The 19,269-nt window shown below is 47.3% G+C and overlaps 1 protein-coding gene across 1 annotated transcript in view; it reads left to right on the top strand.

Moving 5' to 3' along the window:
* LOC138301433 (class I histocompatibility antigen, Gogo-OKO alpha chain-like) overlaps positions 1-19,269 on the top strand; it is a 425,484-nt gene that overhangs the window by 180,924 nt on the left and 225,291 nt on the right. The window lies entirely within an intron of this gene.

The following is a 19,269-nucleotide window of genomic DNA, read 5'->3' on the forward strand; positions in this document are numbered from 1 at the left end:
GGAGTAGTATTATCCCTTAAAAGTTGCTTTGTGCACAGATGTATGCAGCAGGAGCTTTAACCCCCAGAGTTATCTTGCCAGGAGTACAGTCCCCAAAGAATTGCTGGGCGCACAGATCTCTGCAGCAGAAGCATTAACCCCTAGAGGAATCTTGCCTGGAGTACTGTCCCATAAAAGTTGCTTTGATAAAAGATCTCTGCAGCAGGAGCATTAACCCCCAGAGTTATCTTGCATGGAGTACTATTATCCCCTAAATGTTGCTTTGCGAACAGATCTTTGCAGCAGGAGCATTAACCCCCAGAGTTATCTTGCCAGGAGTACTTATATCCCCTAAAATTTGCTTTGCGCACAGATCTCTGCAGCAGGAGCATTAACCCCCAGGGTTATCTTGCCAGAAGCACTAATATCCCCTAAAAGTTGCTTTGTGCACAGATCTCTGCAGCAGGAGCATTAACCCCCAGAGTTATCTTGCCAGGAGTACAGTCCCCTAAAAGTTGGTGCGCCCACAGATCTCTGCAGCAGGAGCATTAACCACAGATTTATCTTGCCAGGAGTACTATTATCCCTTAAAAGTTGCTTTGCGCCCAGATCTCTGTAGTCGGAGCATTAACCCCCATAGTTATCTTGCCAGAAGTACTAATATCCCCTAAAAGTTGCTTTGCGCACAGATCTCTGCAGCAAGAGCATTAACCCACAGAGTTATCTTGCCAGGAGTACAGTCCCCTAAAAGTTGCCACGCGCACAGATCCCTGCAGCAGGAGCATTAACCCCCACAGTTATCTTGCCAGAAGTACTAATATCCCCTAAAAGTTGCTTTGCGTACAGATCTCTGCAGAAGGAGCATTAACCACCAGAGCTTTCTTGACAGGAATACAGTCCCCTAAAAGTTGCCGGGTGCACAGGTTTCTGCAGCAGGAGCATTAACCCCCAGAGTTATCTCACCAGGAGTACTATTATCCCTTAAAAGTTGTTTTGTGCACAGATGTCTGCAGCAGGAGCATTAACCCCCAGAGTTATCTTGCCAGAAGTACAGTCCCCAAAAATGTGCTGGGCGCACAGACCTCTGCAGCAGAAGCATTAACCCCTAGAGGAATCTTGCCTGAAGTACTGTCCCATAAAAGTTGCTTTGAGCAAAGATCTCTGCAGCAGGAGCATTAACCCCCAGAATTATCTTGCATGGAGTACTATTATCCCCTAAAAGTTGCTTTGCGCACAGATCTCTACAGCAGGAGCATTAACCCCCAGAGTTATCTTGCCAGGAGTACTTATATCCCCTAAAATTTGCTTTGCGCACAGATCTCTGCAGCAGGAGCATTAACCCCCAGGGTTATCTTGCCAGAAGCACTAATATCCCCTAAAAGTTGCTTTGCGCACAGATCTCTGCAGCAGGAGCATTAACCCCCAGAGTTATCTCGCCAGGAGTACAGTCCCCTAAAAGTTGCTGCACCCACTGATCTCTGCAGCAGGAGCATTAACCCCAGAGTTATCTTGCCAGGAGTACTATTATCCCCTAAAAGTTGCTTTGCGCCCAGATCTCTGTAGCCGGAGCATTAACCCCCAGAGTTATCTTGCCAGGAGTATAGTTCCCTAAAGGTTGCTTTGCGCATAGATCTCTGCAGCAGGAGCATTAATTGCCTGAGTTATCTTGCCAGGAGTACTATTATCCCCTAAAAGTTGCATTGCACTGAGACCTCTGCAGGAGCATTAACCCCCAGAGTTATCTTGCCAGGAGTACAGTCCCCTAAAAGTTGCCGCGCGCACATAACTCTGTAGCAGGAACATTAACCCCCAGATGTGTCTTGCCAGGAGTAGTATTAACCCCTAAAAGTTAGCTTTGCGCACAGATGATCTCCGCAGCAGGAGCATTAACCCCTAGAGTTATCTTGCCAGGAGTACTACTATTCACTAAAAGTTGCTTTGTGCACAGATGATCTCCGCAGCAGCTGCATTAAACCCCAGAGTTGTCTTGCCAGGGTTACTACTATCCCTTAAAAGTTGCTTAGCGCACAGATGATATCTGCAGCAGGAGCATTAACCCCCAGAGTTATCTTCCCAGGAATACAGTCCCCTAAAAGATGCCGGGCGCACAGATGTCTGCAGCAGGAGCATTAACCCCCAGAGTTATCTTGCCAGGAGTACTTATATCCCCTAAAAGTTGCTTTGCACACAGATCTCTGCAGCAGGAGCATTAACCCCCAGAGTTATCATGCCAGAAGTAATAATATCCCCTAAAGGTTGCTTTGCGCACAGATCTTTGAAGCAGGAGCATTAACCCCAGAGTTATCTAGCCAGGAGTACTATTATCCCCTAAAAGTTGCTTTGCACACAGATTTCTGCATCAGGAGCATTAACCCCCAGAGTTATCTTGCCAGGAGTACAGTCCCCAAGAATTTGCTTGGCGCACAGATCTCTGCAGCAGAAGCATGAACCCATGGAGGAATCTTGTCTGGAGTACTGTCCCATAAAAGTTGCTTTGAGGAAAGATCTCTGCAGCAGGAGCATTAACCCCCAGAGTTATCTTGCATGGAGTACTATTATCCCCTAAAAGTTGCTTTGCGCACAGATCTCTGTATCAGGAGCATTAACCCCCAGAGATATCTTTGCCAGGAGTAGTATTATCCCTTAAAAGTTGCTTTGTGCACAGATGTATGCAGCAGGAGCTTTAACCCCCAGAGTTATCTTGCCAGGAGTACAGTCCCCAAAGAATTGCTGGGCGCACAGATCTCTGCAGCAGAAGCATTAACCCCTAGAGGAATCTTGCCTGGAGTACTGTCCCATAAAAGTTGCTTTGATAAAAGATCTCTGCAGCAGGAGCATTAACCCCCAGAGTTATCTTGCATGGAGTACTATTATCCCCTAAATGTTGCTTTGCGAACAGATCTTTGCAGCAGGAGCATTAACCCCCAGAGTTATCTTGCCAGGAGTACTTATATCCCCTAAAATTTGCTTTGCGCACAGATCTCTGCAGCAGGAGCATTAACCCCCAGGGTTATCTTGCCAGAAGCACTAATATCCCCTAAAAGTTGCTTTGTGCACAGATCTCTGCAGCAGGAGCATTAACCCCCAGAGTTATCTTGCCAGGAGTACAGTCCCCTAAAAGTTGGTGCGCCCACAGATCTCTGCAGCAGGAGCATTAACCACAGATTTATCTTGCCAGGAGTACTATTATCCCCTAAAAGTTGCTTTGCGCCCAGATCTCTGTAGTCGGAGCACTAACCCCCATAGTTATCTTGCCAGAAGTACTAATATCCCCTAAAAGTTGCTTTGCGCACAGATCTCTGCAGCAAGAGCATTAACCCACAGAGTTATCTTGCCAGGAGTACAGTCCCCTAAAAGTTGCCACGCGCACAGATCCCTGCAGCAGGAGCATTAACCCCCACAGTTATCTTGCCAGAAGTACTAATATCCCCTAAAAGTTGCTTTGCGTACAGATCTCTGCAGAAGGAGCATTAACCACCAGAGCTTTCTTGACAGGAATACAGTCCCCTAAAAGTTGCCGGGTGCACAGGTTTCTGCAGCAGGAGCATTAACCCCCAGAGTTATCTCACCAGGAGTACTATTATCCCTTAAAAGTTGTTTTGTGCACAGATGTCTGCAGCAGGAGCATTAACCCCCAGAGTTATCTTGCCAGAAGTACAGTCCCCAAAAATGTGCTGGGCGCACAGACCTCTGCAGCAGAAGCATTAACCCCTAGAGGAATCTTGCCTGGAGTACTGTCCCATAAAAGTTGCTTTGAGCAAAGATCTCTGCAGCAGGAGCATTAACCCCCAGAATTATCTTGCATGGAGTACTATTATCCCCTAAAAGTTGCTTTGCGCACAGATCTCTGCAGCAGGAGCATTAACCCCCAGAGTTATCTTGCCAGGAGTACTTATATCCCCTAAAAGTTGCTTTGCGCACAGATTTCTGCAGCAGGAGCATTAACCCCCAGAGTTATCTTGTCAGAAGCACTAATATCCCCTAAACGTTGCTTTGTGCACAGATCTCTGCAGCAGGAGCATTAACCCCCAGAGTTATCTTGCCAGGAGTACAGTCCCCTAAAAGTTGCTGCGCCTACAGATCTCTGCAGCAAGAGCATTAACCCCAGAGTTATCTTGCCAGGAGTACTAATATCCCCTAAAAGTTGCTTTGCGTACAGATATCTGCAGAAGGAGCATTAACCACCAGAGCTTTCTTGCCAGCAATACAGTCCCCTAAAAGTTGCCGGATGCACAGATCTCTGCAGCAGGAGCATTAACCCCCAGAGTTATCTCACCAGGAGTACAGTCCCCTAAAAGTTGCTGGGCGCACATAACTCTGTAGCAGGAACATTAACCCCCAGATGTATCTTGCCAGGAGTAGTATTAACCCCTAAAATTTAGCTTTGCACACAGATCTCTGCAGCAGAAGCATTAACCCCCAGAGGTATCTTGCCAGGAGTACTGTCCCCTAAAAGCTGCTTTGCGCAAAGATCTCTGCAGCAGGAGCATTAACCCCCAGAGTTATCTTGCCTGGAGTACTATTATCCCCTAAAAGTTGCTTTGCACACAGATCTCTGCAGTAGAAGCATTAACCCCCAGAGGTATCTTGCCAGGAGTACTGTCCCCTAAAAGTTGTTTTGCGCAGAGATCTCTGCAGCAGGAGCAGTAACCCCCAGAGGTATCTTGCCAGAAGTACTATCCCCTAAACGTTGGTTTGCACACAGATCTCTGCAGCAGGAGCATTAACCCCCAGCGTTATCTTGCCAGGAGTACAATTATCCCCTAAAACTTGCTCTGCGCACAGATCTCTGCAGCAGGAGCATTAACCCCCAAAGGTATCTTTCAAGCAGTAGTAATATCCCCTAAAAGTTGCTTTGCACACACAAATCTACACCAGGAGCATTAACCCCCAGAGTTATCTTGCCAGGAGTACTATCCCCTAAACATTGCTTTGCGCACAGATCTCTGCAGCAGGATCATTAACCCCCAGAGGTATCTTACCAGAAGTACTAATATTCCCTAAAAGTTGCTTTGCATACAGATCTCTGCAGGAGGAGCATTAACAACCAGAGTTATATTGCCAGGAATATAGTCCCCTAAGCATTGCTTTGCGCACAGATCTCTGCAGCAGGGGCATTAACCCCCAGAGTTATTTTGCCAGGCATACTATTATCCCCTAAAAGTTGTTTTGTGCACAGATCTCTGCAGCAGGAGCATTAACCTCCAGAGTTATCTTGCCAGAAGTACTAATATTCCCTAAAAGGTGCTTTGCCTACAGATCTCTGCAGTAGGAGCATTAACCACCAGAGTTATCTTGCCAGGAGTACTGTCCCCTAAAAGTTGCTTTGCGCAAAGATCTCTGCAGCAGGAACATTAACCCCCAGAGTTATCTTGCCTGGAGTATTATTATCCACTAAAAGTTTCTTTGCACACAGATCTCGGCAGCAGGAGCATTAACCCCAAGAGTTATCTTGCCAGGAGTACTATTATCCCTTAAAAGTTGCTGAGCGCACAAAACCCCCCCAGAGTTATCTTGCCAGTAGTACTATTATCCCCTAAAACTTGCTTCGCGCACAGATCTCTGCAGCAGGAGCATTAATCCCCAGAGTAATCTTGCCAGAAGTACTAATATCCCCTAAAAATTGCTTTGCGCACAGATCTCTGCAGCAGAAGCATTAACCCCCAGAGTTATCTTGCCAGAAGTACTAATATCTCCTAAAAGTTGCTTTGCGTACAGATCTCTGCAGGAGGTGCATTAACCACCAGAGTTATCTTGCCAGGAATACAGTCTCCTAAAAGTTGCCGGTGCACAGATCTCTACAGCAGGAGCATTAACCCCAGAGTTATGTCACCAGGAGTACAGTCCCCTAAAAGCTGCTCTGCGCACAGATCTCTGCAGCAGAAGCATTAACCCCCAGAGGTATCTTGCCAGGAGCACTATTGTCCCCTAAAACCTGCTTTGCGCACAGATCTCTTCAGCAGGAGCATTAACCCCCAGAGTTATCTTGCCAGCAGTACAGTCTCCTAAAAGTTGCTTTGTGCAGAGATCTCTGCAGCAGGAGCATTAACCCCCAGAGGTATCTTGCTAGAAGTACTATTAACCCCTAAAAGTTGCTTTGCACACAGATCTCTGCAGCAGAAGTATTAACCTCCAGAGGTATCTTGCCAGGAGTACTATCCCCTAAACGTTGCTTTGCGCACAGATCTCTGCCGCAGGAGCATTAACCCCCAGAGTTATCTTGCTAGAAGTACTAATATTCCCTAAAAGTTGCTTTGCCTACAGATCTCTGCAGTAGGAGCATTAACCACCAGAGTTATCTTGCCAGGAATACAGTCCCCTAAAAGTTGCAGGGTGCACAGATCTCTGCAGCAGGAGCATTAACCCCCCAGAGTTATCATGCCAGCAGTACTATTAACCCCTAAAAGTTGCTTTGCGCACAGATCTCTGCAGCAGGAACATTAACCCCCAGAGGTATCTTGCCAGGAGTACTGTCCCCTAAAAGTTGCTTTGCGCAAAGATCTCTGCAGCAGGAGCATTAACCCCCAGAGTTATCTTGCCTGGAGTACTATTAACCCCTAAAAGTTGCTTTGCGCACAGATCTCTGCAGCAGAAGCATTAACCCCCAGAGGTATCTTGCCAGGAGTACTGTCCCCTAAAATTTGCTTTGCGCACAGATCTCTGCAGCAGAAGCATTAACCCCCAGAGTTATCTTGCCAGAAGTACTGTCCCCTAAAAGTTGCTTTGTGCACAGATCTCAGCAGTAGGAGCATTAACCCCCAGAGTTATCTTGCCAGGAGTACTCATATCCCTTAAAAGTTGCTGGGCGCACAGATCTCTGCACCAGGAGCATTAACCCCCAGAGTTATCTTGCCAGGAGTACTATTATCCCCTAAAAGTTGCTTTGCGCACAGATCTCTGCAGCAAGAGCATTAACCCCCAGAGTTATCTTGCCAGGAGTACTATTATCCCCTAAAACTTGCTTTGCGCACAGATCTCTGCAGCAGGAGCATTAACCCCAGAGTTATCTTGCCAGGAGTACTATTATCCCCTAAACGTTGCTTGGCGCCCAGATCTCTGTAGCCGGAGCATTAACCCCCAGAGTTATCTTGCCAGAAGTACTAATATCCCCTAAAAGTTGCTTTGCGCACAGATCTCTGCAGCAGGAGCATTGACCCCCAGAGTTATCTTGCCAGGAGTACAGTCCCCTAAAAGTTGCCGCGCGCACAGATCTCTGCACCAGAAGCATTAACCCCCACAGTTATCTTGCCAGAAGTACTAATATCCCCTAAAAGTTGCTTTGCGTACAGATCTCTGCAGAAGGAGCATTAACCAGCAGAGCTTTCTTGCCATCAATACAGTCCCCTAAAAGTTGCCGGGTGCACAGATCTCTGCAGCAGGAGCATTAACCCCTAGAGTTATCTAGCCAGGAGTACAGTCCCCTAAAAGTTGCTGGGCGCTCATAACTCTGTAGCAGGAACATTAACCCCCAGATGTATCTTGCCAGCAATAGTATTAACCCCTAAAACTTAGCTTTGCACACAGATCTCTGCAGCAGAAGCATTAACCCAAAGAGGTATCTTGCCAGGAGTACTGTCCCCTAAAAGTTGCTTTGCGCAAAGATCTCTGCAGCAGGAGCATTAACCCCCAGAGTTATCTTGCCAGGAGTACTATTATCCCTTAAAAGTTGCTTTGCGCACAGATGTCTGCAGGAGGAGCATTTACTCCCGGAGTTATCTTGCCAGGACTATAGTTCGCTACAAGTTGCTGGGCGCACAGATCTCTGCAGCAGGAGCATTAATTGCCTGAGTTATCTTGCCAGGAGTACTATTATCCCCTAAAAGTTGCATTGCACTGAGACCTCTGCAGGAGCATTAACCCCCAGAGTTATCTTGCCAGGAGTACAGTCCCCTAAAAGTTGCTGCGCCCACAGATCTCTGCAGCAGGAGCATTAACCCCAGATTTATCTTGCCAGGAGTACTATTATCCCCTAAAAGTTGCTTTGCGCCCAGATCTCTGTAGCCGGAGCATTAACCCCCAGAGTTATCTTGCCAGGAGTATAGTTCCCTAAAGGTTGCTTTGCGCATAGATCTCTGCAGCAGGAGCATTAATTGCCTGAGTTATCTTGCCAGGAGTACTATTATCCACTAAAAGTTGCTTTGTGCACAGATGATCTCCGCAGCAGCTGCATTAAACCCCAGAGTTGTCTTGCCAGGGTTACTACTATCCCTTAAAAGTTGCTTAGCGCACAGATGATCTCTGCAGCAGGAGCATTAACCCCCAGAGTTATCTTCCCAGGAATACAGTCCCCTAAAAGTTGCCGCGCACACATAACTCTGTAGCAGGAACATTAACCCCCAGATGTGTCTTGCCAGGAGTAGTATTAACCCCTAAAAGTTAGCTTTGCGCACAGATGATCTCCGCAGCAGGAGCATTAACCCCTAGAGTTATCTTGCCAGGAGTACTACTATCCACTAAAAGTTGCTTTGTGCACAGATGATCTCCGCAGCAGCTGCATTAAACCCCAGAGTTGTCTTGCCAGGGTTACTACTATCCCTTAAAAGTTGCTTAGCGCACAGATGATCTCTGCAGCAGGAGCATTAACCCCCAGAGTTATCTTCCCAGGAATACAGTCCCCTAAAAGATGCCGGGCGCACAGATGTCTGCAGCAGGAGCATTAACCCCCAGAGTTCTCTTGCCAGGAGTACTATTAGCCCCTAAAAGTTGCTTTTAGCACAGATCTCTGCAGCAGGAGCATTAACCCCCAGAGTGTTCTTGCCAGGAGTACAATCCCCAAAAAGTTGCTGGGCGCACAGATCTCTGCAGCAGAAGCATTAACCCCTAGAGGAATCTTTCCTGGAGTACTGTCTCATAAAAGTTGCTTTGAGCAACGATCTCTGCAGCTGGAGCATTAAAACCCAGAGTTATCCTGCCTGGAGAACTATTATCCCCTAAAAGTTGCTTTGCACACAGATCTCTGCAGCAGGAGAATTAACCCCCAGAGTTATCTTGCCAGGAGTACTTATATCCCCTAAAAGTTGCTTTGCACACAGATCTCTGCAGCAGGAGCATTAACCCCCAGAGTTATCATGCCAGAAGTAATAATATCCCCTAAAGGTTGCTTTGCGCACAGATCTTTGAAGCAGGAGCATTAATCTCAGAGTTATCTAGCCAGGAGTACTATTATCCCCTAAAAGTTGCTTTGCACACAGATTTCTGCATCAGGAGCATTAACCCCCAGAGTTATCTTGCCAGGAGTACAGTCCCCAAGAATTTGCTTGGCGCACAGATCTCTGCAGCAGAAGCATGAACCCATGGAGGAATCTTGTCTGGAGTACTGTCCCATAAAAGTTGCTTTGAGCAAAGATCTCTGCAGCAGGAGCATTAACCCCCAGAGTTATCTTGCATGGAGTACTATTATCCCCTAAAAGTTGCTTTGCGCACAGATCTCTGTATCAGGAGCATTAACCCCCAGAGATATCTTTGCCAGGAGTAGTATTATCCCTTAAAAGTTGCTTTGTGCACAGATGTATGCAGCAGGAGCTTTAACCCCCAGAGTTATCTTGCCAGGAGTACAGTCCCCAAAGAATTGCTGGGCGCACAGATCTCTGCAGCAGAAGCATTAACCCCTAGAGGAATCTTGCCTGGAGTACTGTCCCATAAAAGTTGCTTTGATAAAAGATCTCTGCAGCAGGAGCATTAACCCCCAGAGTTATCTTGCATGGAGTACTATTATCCCCTAAATGTTGCTTTGCGAACAGATCTTTGCAGCAGGAGCATTAACCCCCAGAGTTATCTTGCCAGGAGTACTTATATCCCCTAAAATTTGCTTTGCGCACAGATCTCTGCAGCAGGAGCATTAACCCCCAGGGTTATCTTGCCAGAAGCACTAATATCCCCTAAAAGTTGCTTTGCGCACAGATCTCTGCAGCAGGAGCATTAACCCCCAGAGTTATCTCGCCAGGAGTACAGTCCCCTAAAAGTTGCTGCACCCACTGATCTCTGCAGCAGGAGCATTAACCCCAGAGTTATCTTGCCAGGAGTACTATTATCCCCTAAAAGTTGCTTTGCGCCCAGATCTCTGTAGCCGGAGCATTAACCCCCAGAGTTATCTTGCCAGAAGTACTAATATCCCCTAAAAGTTTCTTTGTGCACAGATGATCTCCGCAGCATGTGCATTAACTCCCAGAGTTATCGTGCCAGGGTTACTATTATCCCCTAAAAGTTGCTTTGCGCCCAGGTCTCTGTAGCCGGAGCATTAACCCCCAGAGTTATCTCACCAGGAGTACAGTCCCCTAAAAGTTGCTGGGCGCACATAACTCTGTAGCAGGAACATTAACCCCCAGATGTATCTTGCCAGGAGTAGTATTAACCCCTAAAATTTAGCTTTGCACACAGATCTCTGCAGCAGAAGCATTAACCCCCAGAGGTATCTTGCCAGGACTACTGTCCCATAAAAGCTGCTTTGCGCAAAGATCTCTGCAGCAGGAGCATTAACCCCCAGAGTTATCTTGCCTGGAGTACTATTAGCCCCTAAAAGTTGCTTTGCACACAGATCTCTGCAGCAGGAGCATTAACCCCCAGAGTTATCTTGCCAGGAGTACTATTACCCCTTAAAAGTTGCTTTGCGCACAAATGTCTGCAGCAGGAGCATCAACCCCCAGAGTTATCTTGCCAGGAGTATAGTTCCCTAAAGGTTGCTTTGCGCATAGATCTCTGCAGCAGGAGCATTAATTTCCTGAGTTATCTTGCCAGGAGTACTATTATCCCCTAAAAGCTGCTTTGCACTGAGATCTCTGCAGCAGGGGCATTAACCCCAGAGTTATCTAGCCAGGAGTACTATTATCCCCTAAAAGTTGCTTTGCACACAGATCTCTGCATCAGGAGCATTAACCCCCAGAGTTATCTTGCCAGGAGTACAGTCCCCAAGAATTTGCTGGGCGAACAGATCTCTGCAGCAGAAGCATGAACACATAGAGGAATCTTGCCTGGAGTACTGTCCCATAAAAGTTGCTTTGAGCAAAGATCTCTGCAGCAGGAGCATTAACACCCAGAGTTATCTTGCATGGAGTACTATTATCCCCTAAAAGTTGCTTTGCGCACAGATCTCTGCAGCAGGAGCATTAACCCCCAGAGTTATCTTTGCCAGGAGTACTATTATCCCTTAAAAGTTGCTTTGTGCACAGATGTCTGCAGCAGGAGCTTTAACCCCCAGAGTTATCATGCCAGGAGTACAGTCCCCAAAGAATTGCTGGGCGCACAGATCTCTGCAGCAGAAGCATTAACCCCTAGAGGAATCTTGCCTGTAGTACTGTCCCATAAAAGTTGCTTTGATAAAAGATCTCTGCAGCAGGAGCATTAACCCCCAGAGTTATCTTGCATGGAGTACTATTATCCCCTAAAAGTTGCTTTGCGAACAGATCTCTGCAGCAGGAGCATTAACCCCCAGAGTTATCTTGCCAGGAGTACTTATATCCCCTAAAAGTTGCTTTGCGCACAGATCTCTGCAGCAGGAGCATTGACCCCCAGAGTTATCTTGCCAGGAGTACAGTCCCCTAAAAGTTGCCGCGCGCACAGATCTCTGCAGGAGGAGCATTAACCCCCACAGTTATCTTGCCAGAAGTACTAATATCCCCTAAAAGTTGCTTTGCGCACAGATCTCTGCAGCAGGGGCATTAACCAGCAGAGCTTTCTTGCCAGGAGTACAGTCACCTAAAAGTCGCTGGGCGCACATAACTCTGTAGCAGGAACATTAACCCCCAGATGTATCTTGCCAGGAGTAGTATTAACCCCTAAATTTTAGCTTTGCACACAGATCTCTGCAGCAGAAGCATTAACCCCCAGAGGTATCTTGCCAGGAGTACTGTCCCCTAAAAGCTGCTTTGCGCAAAGATCTCTGCAGCAGGAGCATTAACCCCCAGAGTTATCTTGCCTGGAGTACTATTATCCCCTAAAAGTTGCTTTGCACACAGATCTCTGCAGTAGAAGCATTAACCCCCAGAGGTATCTTGCCAGGAGTACTGTCCCCTAAAAGTTGTTTTGCGCAGAGATCTCTGCAGCAGGAGCAGTAACCCCCAGAGGTATCTTGCCAGAAGTACTATCCCCTAAACGTTGGTTTGCACACAGATCTCTGCAGCAGGAGCATTAACCCCCAGCGTTATCTTGCCAGGAGTACAATTATCCCCTAAAACTTGCTCTGCGCACAGATCTCTGCAGCAGGAGCATTAACCCCCAAAGGTATCTTTCCAGCAGTAGTAATATCCCCTAAAAGTTGCTTTGCACACACAAATCTACACCAGGAGCATTAACCCCCAGAGTTATCTTGCCAGGAGTACTATCCCCTAAACATTGCTTTGCGCACAGATCTCTGCAGCAGGATCATTAACCCCCAGAGGTATCTTACCAGAAGTACTAATATTCCCTAAAAGTTGCTTTGCATACAGATCTCTGCAGGAGGAGCATTAACAACCAGAGTTATATTGCCAGGAATATAGTCCCCTAAGCATTGCTTTGCGCACAGATCTCTGCAGCAGGGGCATTAACCCCCAGAGTTATTTTGCCAGGCATACTATTATACCCTAAAAGTTGTTTTGTGCACAGATCTCTGCAGCAGGAGCATTAACCTCCAGAGTTATCTTGCCAGAAGTACTAATATTCCCTAAAAGGTGCTTTGCCTACAGATCTCTGCAGTAGGAGCATTAACCACCAGAGTTATCTTGCCAGGAGTACTGTCCCCTAAAAGTTGCTTTGCGCAAAGATCTCTGCAGCAGGAACATTAACCCCCAGAGTTATCTTGCCTGGAGTATTATTATCCACTAAAAGTTTCTTTGCACACAGATCTCGGCAGCAGGAGCATTAACCCCAAGAGTTATCTTGCCAGGAGTACTATTATCCCTTAAAAGTTGCTGAGCGCACAAAACCCCCCCAGAGTTATCTTGCCAGGAGTACTATTATCCCCTAAAACTTGCTTCGCGCACAGATCTCTGCAGCAGGAGCATTAATCCCCAGAGTAATCTTGCCAGAAGTACTAATATCCCCTAAAAATGGCTTTGCGCACAGATCTCTGCAGCAGAAGCATTAACCCCCAGAGTTATCTTGCCAGAAGTACTAATATCTCCTAAAAGTTGCTTTGCGTACAGATCTCTGCAGGAGGTGCATTAACCACCAGAGTTATCTTGCCAGGAATACAGTCTCCTAAAAGTTGCCGGTGCACAGATCTCTACAGCAGGAGCATTAACCCCAGAGTTATGTCACCAGGAGTACAGTCCCCTAAAAGCTGCTCTGCGCACAGATCTCTGCAGCAGAAGCATTAACCCCCAGAGGTATCTTGCCAGGAGCACTATTGTCCCCTAAAACCTGCTTTGCGCACAGATCTCTTCAGCAGGAGCATTAACCCCCAGAGTTATCTTGCCAGCAGTACAGTCTCCTAAAAGTTGCTTTGTGCAGAGATCTCTGCAGCAGGAGCATTAACCCCCACAGGTATCTTGCTAGAAGTACTATTAACCCCTAAAAGTTGCTTTGCACACAGATCTCTGCAGCAGAAGTATTAACCTCCAGAGGTATCTTGCCAGGAGTTCTATCCCCTAAACGTTGCTTTGCGCACAGATCTCTGCCGCAGGGGCATTAACCCCCAGAGTTATCTTGCTAGAAGTACTAATATTCCCTAAAAGTTGCTTTGCCTACAGATCTCTGCAGTAGGAGCATTAACCCCCCAGAGTTATCATGCCAGCAGTACTATTAACCCCTAAAAGTTGCTTTGCGCACAGATCTCTGCAGCAGGAACATTAACCCCCAGAGGAATCTTGCCAGGAGTACTGTCCCCTAAAAGTTGCTTTGCGCAAAGATCTCTGCAGCAGGAGCATTAACCCCCAGAGTTATCTTGCCTGGAGTACTATTAACCCCTAAAAGTTGCTTTGCGCACAGATCTCTGCAGCAGAAGCATTAACCCCCAGAGGTATCTTGCCAGGAGTACTGTCCCCTAAAATTTGCTTTGCGCACAGATCTCTGCAGCAGAAGCATTAACCCCCAGAGTTATCTTGCCAGAAGTACTGTCCCCTAAAAGTTGCTTTGTGCACAGATCTCAGCAGCAGGAGCATTAACCCCCAGAGTTATCTTGCCAGGAGTACTCATATCCCTTAAAAGTTGCTGGGCGCACAGATCTCTGCACCAGGAGCATTAACCCCCAGAGTTATCTTGCCAGGAGTACTATTATCCCCTAAAAGTTGCTTTGCGCACAGATCTCTGCAGCAAGAGCATTAACCCCCAGAGTTATCTTGCCAGGAGTACTATTATCCCCTAAAACTTGCTTTGCGCACAGATCTCTGCAGCAGGAGCATTAACCCCAGAGTTATCTTGCCAGGAGTACTATTATCCCCTAAAAGTTGCTTGGCGCCCAGATCTCTGTAGCCGGAGCATTAACCCCCAGAGTTATCTTGCCAGAAGTACTAATATCCCCTAAAAGTTGCTTTGCGCACAGATCTCTGCAGCAGGAGCATTGACCCCCAGAGTTATCTTGCCAGGAGTAGAGTCCCCTAAAAGTTGCCGCGCGCACAGATCTCTGCACCAGAAGCATTAACCCCTAGAGTTATCTTGCCAGGAGTACTAATATCCCCTAAAAGTTGCTTTGCGTACAGATCTCTGCAGAAGGAGCATTAACCAGCAGAGCTTTCTTGCCATCAATACAGTCCCCTAAAAGTTGCCGGGTGCACAGATCTCTGCAGCAGGAGCATTAACCCCTAGAGTTATCTAGCCAGGAGTACAGTCCCCTAAAAGTTGCTGGGCGCTCATAACTCTGTAGCAGGAACATTAACCCCCAGATGTATCTTGCCAGCAATAGTATTAACCCCTAAAACTTAGCTTTGCACACAGATCTCTGCAGCAGAAGCATTAACCCCCAGAGTTATCTTGCCAGGAGTACTATTATCCCTTAAAAGTTGCTTTGCGCACAGATGTCTGCAGGAGGAGCATTAACTCCCGGAGTTATCTTGCCAGGACTATAGTTCGCTACAAGTTGCTGGGCGCACAGATCTCTGCAGCAGGAGCATTAATTGCCTGAGTTATCTTGCCAGGAGTACTATTATCCCCTAAAAGTTGCATTGCACTGAGACCTCTGCAGGAGCATTAACCCCCAGAGTTATCTTGCCAGGAGTACAGTCCCCTAAAAGTTGCTGCGCCCACAGATCTCTGCAGCAGGAGCATTAACCCCAGATTTATCTTGCCAGGAGTACTATTATCCCCTAAAAGTTGCTTTGCGCCCAGATCTCTGTAGCCGGAGCATTAACCCCCAGAGTTATCTTGCCAGGAGTATAGTTCCCTAAAGGTTGCTTTGCGCATAGATCTCTGCAGCAGGAGCATTAATTGCCTGAGTTATCTTGCCAGGAGTACTATTATCCACTAAAAGTTGCTTTGTGCACAGATGATCTCCGCAGCAGCTGCATTAAACCCCAGAGTTGTCTTGCCTGGGTTACTACTATCCCTTAAAAGTTGCTTAGCGCACAGATGATCTCTGCAGCAGGAGCATTAACCCCCAGAGTTATCTTCCCAGGAATACAGTCCCCTAAAAGTTGCCGCGCACACATAACTCTGTAGCAGGAACATTAACCCCCAGATGTGTCTTGCCAGGAGTAGTATTAACCCCTAAAAGTTAGCTTTGCGCACAGATGATCTCCGCAGCAGGAGCATTAACCCCTAGTTATCTTGCCAGGAGTACTACTATCCACTAAAAGTTGCTTTGTGCACAGATGATCTCCGCAGCAGCTGCATTAAACCCCAGAGTTGTCTTGCCAGATTTACTACTATCCCTTAAAAGTTGCTTAGCGCACAGATGATCTCTGCAGCAGGAGCATTAACCCCCAGAGTTATCTTCCCAGGAATACAGTCCCCTAAAAGATGCCGGGCGCACAGATGTCTGCAGCAGGAGCATTAACCCCCAGAGTTCTCTTGCCAGGAGTACTATTATCCCCTAAAAGTTGCTTTTAGCACAGATCTCTGCAGCAGGAGCATTAACCCCCAGAGTGTTCTTGCCAGGAGTACAATCCCCAAAAAGTTGCTGGGCGCACAGATCTCTGCAGCAGAAGCATTAACCCCTAGAGGAATCTTTCCTGGAGTACTGTCTCATAAAAGTTGCTTTGAGCAAAGATCTCTGCAGCTGGAGCATTAAAACCCAGAGTTATCTTGCCTGGAGTACTATTATCCCCTAAAAGTTGCTTTGCACACAGATCTCTGCAGCAGGAGCATTAACCCCCAGAGTTATCTTGCCAGGAGTACTATTACCCCTTAAAAGTTGCTTTGCGCACAGATGTCTGCAGCAGGAGCATCAACCCCCAGAGTTATCTTGCCAGGAGTATAGTTCCCTAAAGGTTGCTTTGCGCATAGATCTCTGCAGCAGGAGCATTAATTGCCTGAGTTATCTTGCCAGGAGTACTATTATCCCCTAAAAGCTGCTTTGCACTGAGATCTCTGCAGCAGGGGCATTAACCCCAGAGTTATCTAGCCAGGAGTACTATTATCCCCTAAAAGTTGCTTTGCACACAGATCTCTGCATCAGGAGCATTAACCCCCAGAGTTATCTTGCCAGGAGTACAGTCCCCAAGAATTTGCTGGGCGAACAGATCTCTGCAGCAGAAGCATGAACACATAGAGGAATCTTGCCTGGAGTACTGTCCCATAAAAGTTGCTTTGAGCAAAGATCTCTGCAGCAGGAGCATTAACACCCAGAGTTATCTTGCATGGAGTACTATTATCCCCTAAAACTTGCTTTGCGCACAGATCTCTGCAGCAGGAGCATTAACCCCCAGAGTTATCTTTGCCAGGAGTACTATTATCCCTTAAAAGTTGCTTTGTGCACAGATGTCTGCAGCAGGAGCTTTAACCCCCAGAGTTATCATGCCAGGAGTACAGTCCCCAAAGAATTGCTGGGCGCACAGATCTCTGCAGCAGAAGCATTAACCCCTAGAGGAATCTTGCCTGTAGTACTGTCCCCTAAAAGTTGCTTTGCGAACAGATCTCTGCAGCAGGAGCATTAACCCCCAGAGTTATCTTGCCAGGAGTACTTATATCCCCTAAAAGTTGCTTTGCGCACAGATCTCTGCAGCAGGAGCATTGACCCCCAGAGTTATCTTACCAGGAGTACAGTCCCCTAAAAGTTGCCGCGCGCACAGATCTCTGCAGGAGGAGCATTAACCCCAACAGTTATCTTGCCAGAAATACTAATATCCACTAAAAGTTGCTTTGCGCACAGATCTCTGCAGCTGGGGCATTAACCAGCAGAGCTTTCTTGCCAGGAGTACAGTCACCTAAAAGTCGCTGGGCGCACATAACTCTGTAGCAGGAACATTAACCCCCAGATGTATCTTGCCAGGAGTAGTATTAACCCCTAAATTTTAGCTTTGCACACAGATCTCTGCAGCAGAAGCAGTAACCCCCAGAGGTATCTTGCCAGGAGTACTGTCCCCTAAAAGCTGCTTTGCGCAAAGATCTCTGCAGCAGGAGCATTAACCCCCAGAGTTATCTCACCAGGAGTACAGTCCCCTAAAAGTTGCTGCGCCCACCGATCTCTACAGCTGGAGCATTAACCCCAGAGTTATCTTGCCAGGAGTACTATTATCCCCTAAAAGTTGCTTTGCTCCCATATCTCTGTAGCTGGAGCATTAACCCCTAGAGTTATCTTGCCAGAAGTACTAATATCCCCTAAAAGTTGCTTTGCGCACAGATCTCTGCAGCAGGAGCATAAACCCCCAGAGTTATCTTGCCAGGAGTGCAGTCCCCTAAAAGTTGCCGCGCGCACATAGCTCTGTAGCAGGAACATTAACCCCCAGAAGTATCTTGCCAGGAGTAGTATTAACCCCTAAAAGTTAGCTTTGCGCACAGATGATCTCCGCAGCAGGAGCATTAACCCCTAGAGTTATCTTGCCAGGAGTACTACTATCCCCTAAAAGTTGTTTTTGCACAGATGATCTCCGCAGCAGGTGCATTAACCCCCAGAGTTATCTTGCCAGGGTTACTACTATCCCCTAAAAGTTGCTTTGCGCACAGATGATCTCCGGAGCAGGAGCATTAACCCCCAGAGTTATCTTGCCAGGATTACTACTATCCCCTAAAAGTTGCTTTGCGCACAAATGATCTCTGCAGCAGGAGCATTAACCCCCAGAGTTCTCTTGCCAGGAGTACTATTATCCCCTAAAAGTTGCTTTTAGCACTGATCTCTGCAGCAGGAGCTTTAACCCCCCCAGAGTTATCTTGCCAGGAGTACAATCCCCAAAAAGTTGCTGGGCGCACAGATCTCTGCAGCAGAAGAATTAACCCCTAGAGGAATCTTTCCTGGAGTACTGTCCCATAAAAGTTGCTTTGAGCAAAGATCTCTGCAGCTGGAGCATTGAAACCCAGAGTTATCCTGCCTGGAGTACTATTATCCCCTAAAAGTTGCTTTGCGCACAGATCTCTGCAGCAGGAGCATTAACCCCCAGAGTTATCTTGCCAGGAGTACTTATATCCCCTAAAAGTTGCTTTTAGCACAGATCTCTGCAGCAGGAGCTTTAACCCCCCAGAGTTATCTTGCCAGGAGTACAATCCCCAAAAAGTTGCTGGGCGCACAGGTCTCTGCAGCAGAAGCATTAACCCCTAGAGGAATCTTTCCTGGAATACTGTCCCATAAAAGTTGCTTTGAGCAAAGATCTCTGCAGCTGGAGCATTAACCTCCACAGTTATCTTGCCAGAAGTACTCATAGCCCCTAAAAGTTGCTTTGCGTACAGATCTCAGCAGAAGGAGCATTAACCACCAGAGCTTTCTTGCCAGGAGTACAGTCCCCTAAAAGTTGCTGGGCGCACATAACTCTGTACCAGGAACATTAACCCCCAGATGTATCTTGCCAGGAGTAGTTTTAACCCCTAAATTTTAGCTTTGCACACAGATCTCTGCAGCAGAAGCATTAACCCCCAGAGGTATCTTGCCAGGAGTACTGTAGCCTAAAAGCTGCTTTGCGCAAAGATCACTGCAGCAGGAGCATTAACCCCCAGAGTTATCTTGCCAGGAGTACAGTCCCCTAAAAGTTGCGGCGCCCACCGATCTCTGCAGCAGGAGCATTAACCCCAGAGTTATCTTGCCAGGAGTACTATTATCCCCTAAAAGTTGCTTTGCGCCCAGATCTCTGTAGCCGGAGCATTAACCCCCAGAGTTATCTTGCCAGAAGTACTAATATCCCCTAAAAGTTGCTTTGCGCACAGATCTCTGCAGCAGGAGCATAAACCCCCAGAGTTATCTTGCCAGGAGTACAGTCCCCTAAAAGTTGCCGCACGCACATAACTCTGTAGCAG

The sequence above is a fragment of the Pleurodeles waltl genome, chromosome 6 (genome assembly GCF_031143425.1).
Source record: "Pleurodeles waltl isolate 20211129_DDA chromosome 6, aPleWal1.hap1.20221129, whole genome shotgun sequence".
Lineage (NCBI taxonomy): Eukaryota > Metazoa > Chordata > Amphibia > Caudata > Salamandridae > Pleurodeles > Pleurodeles waltl.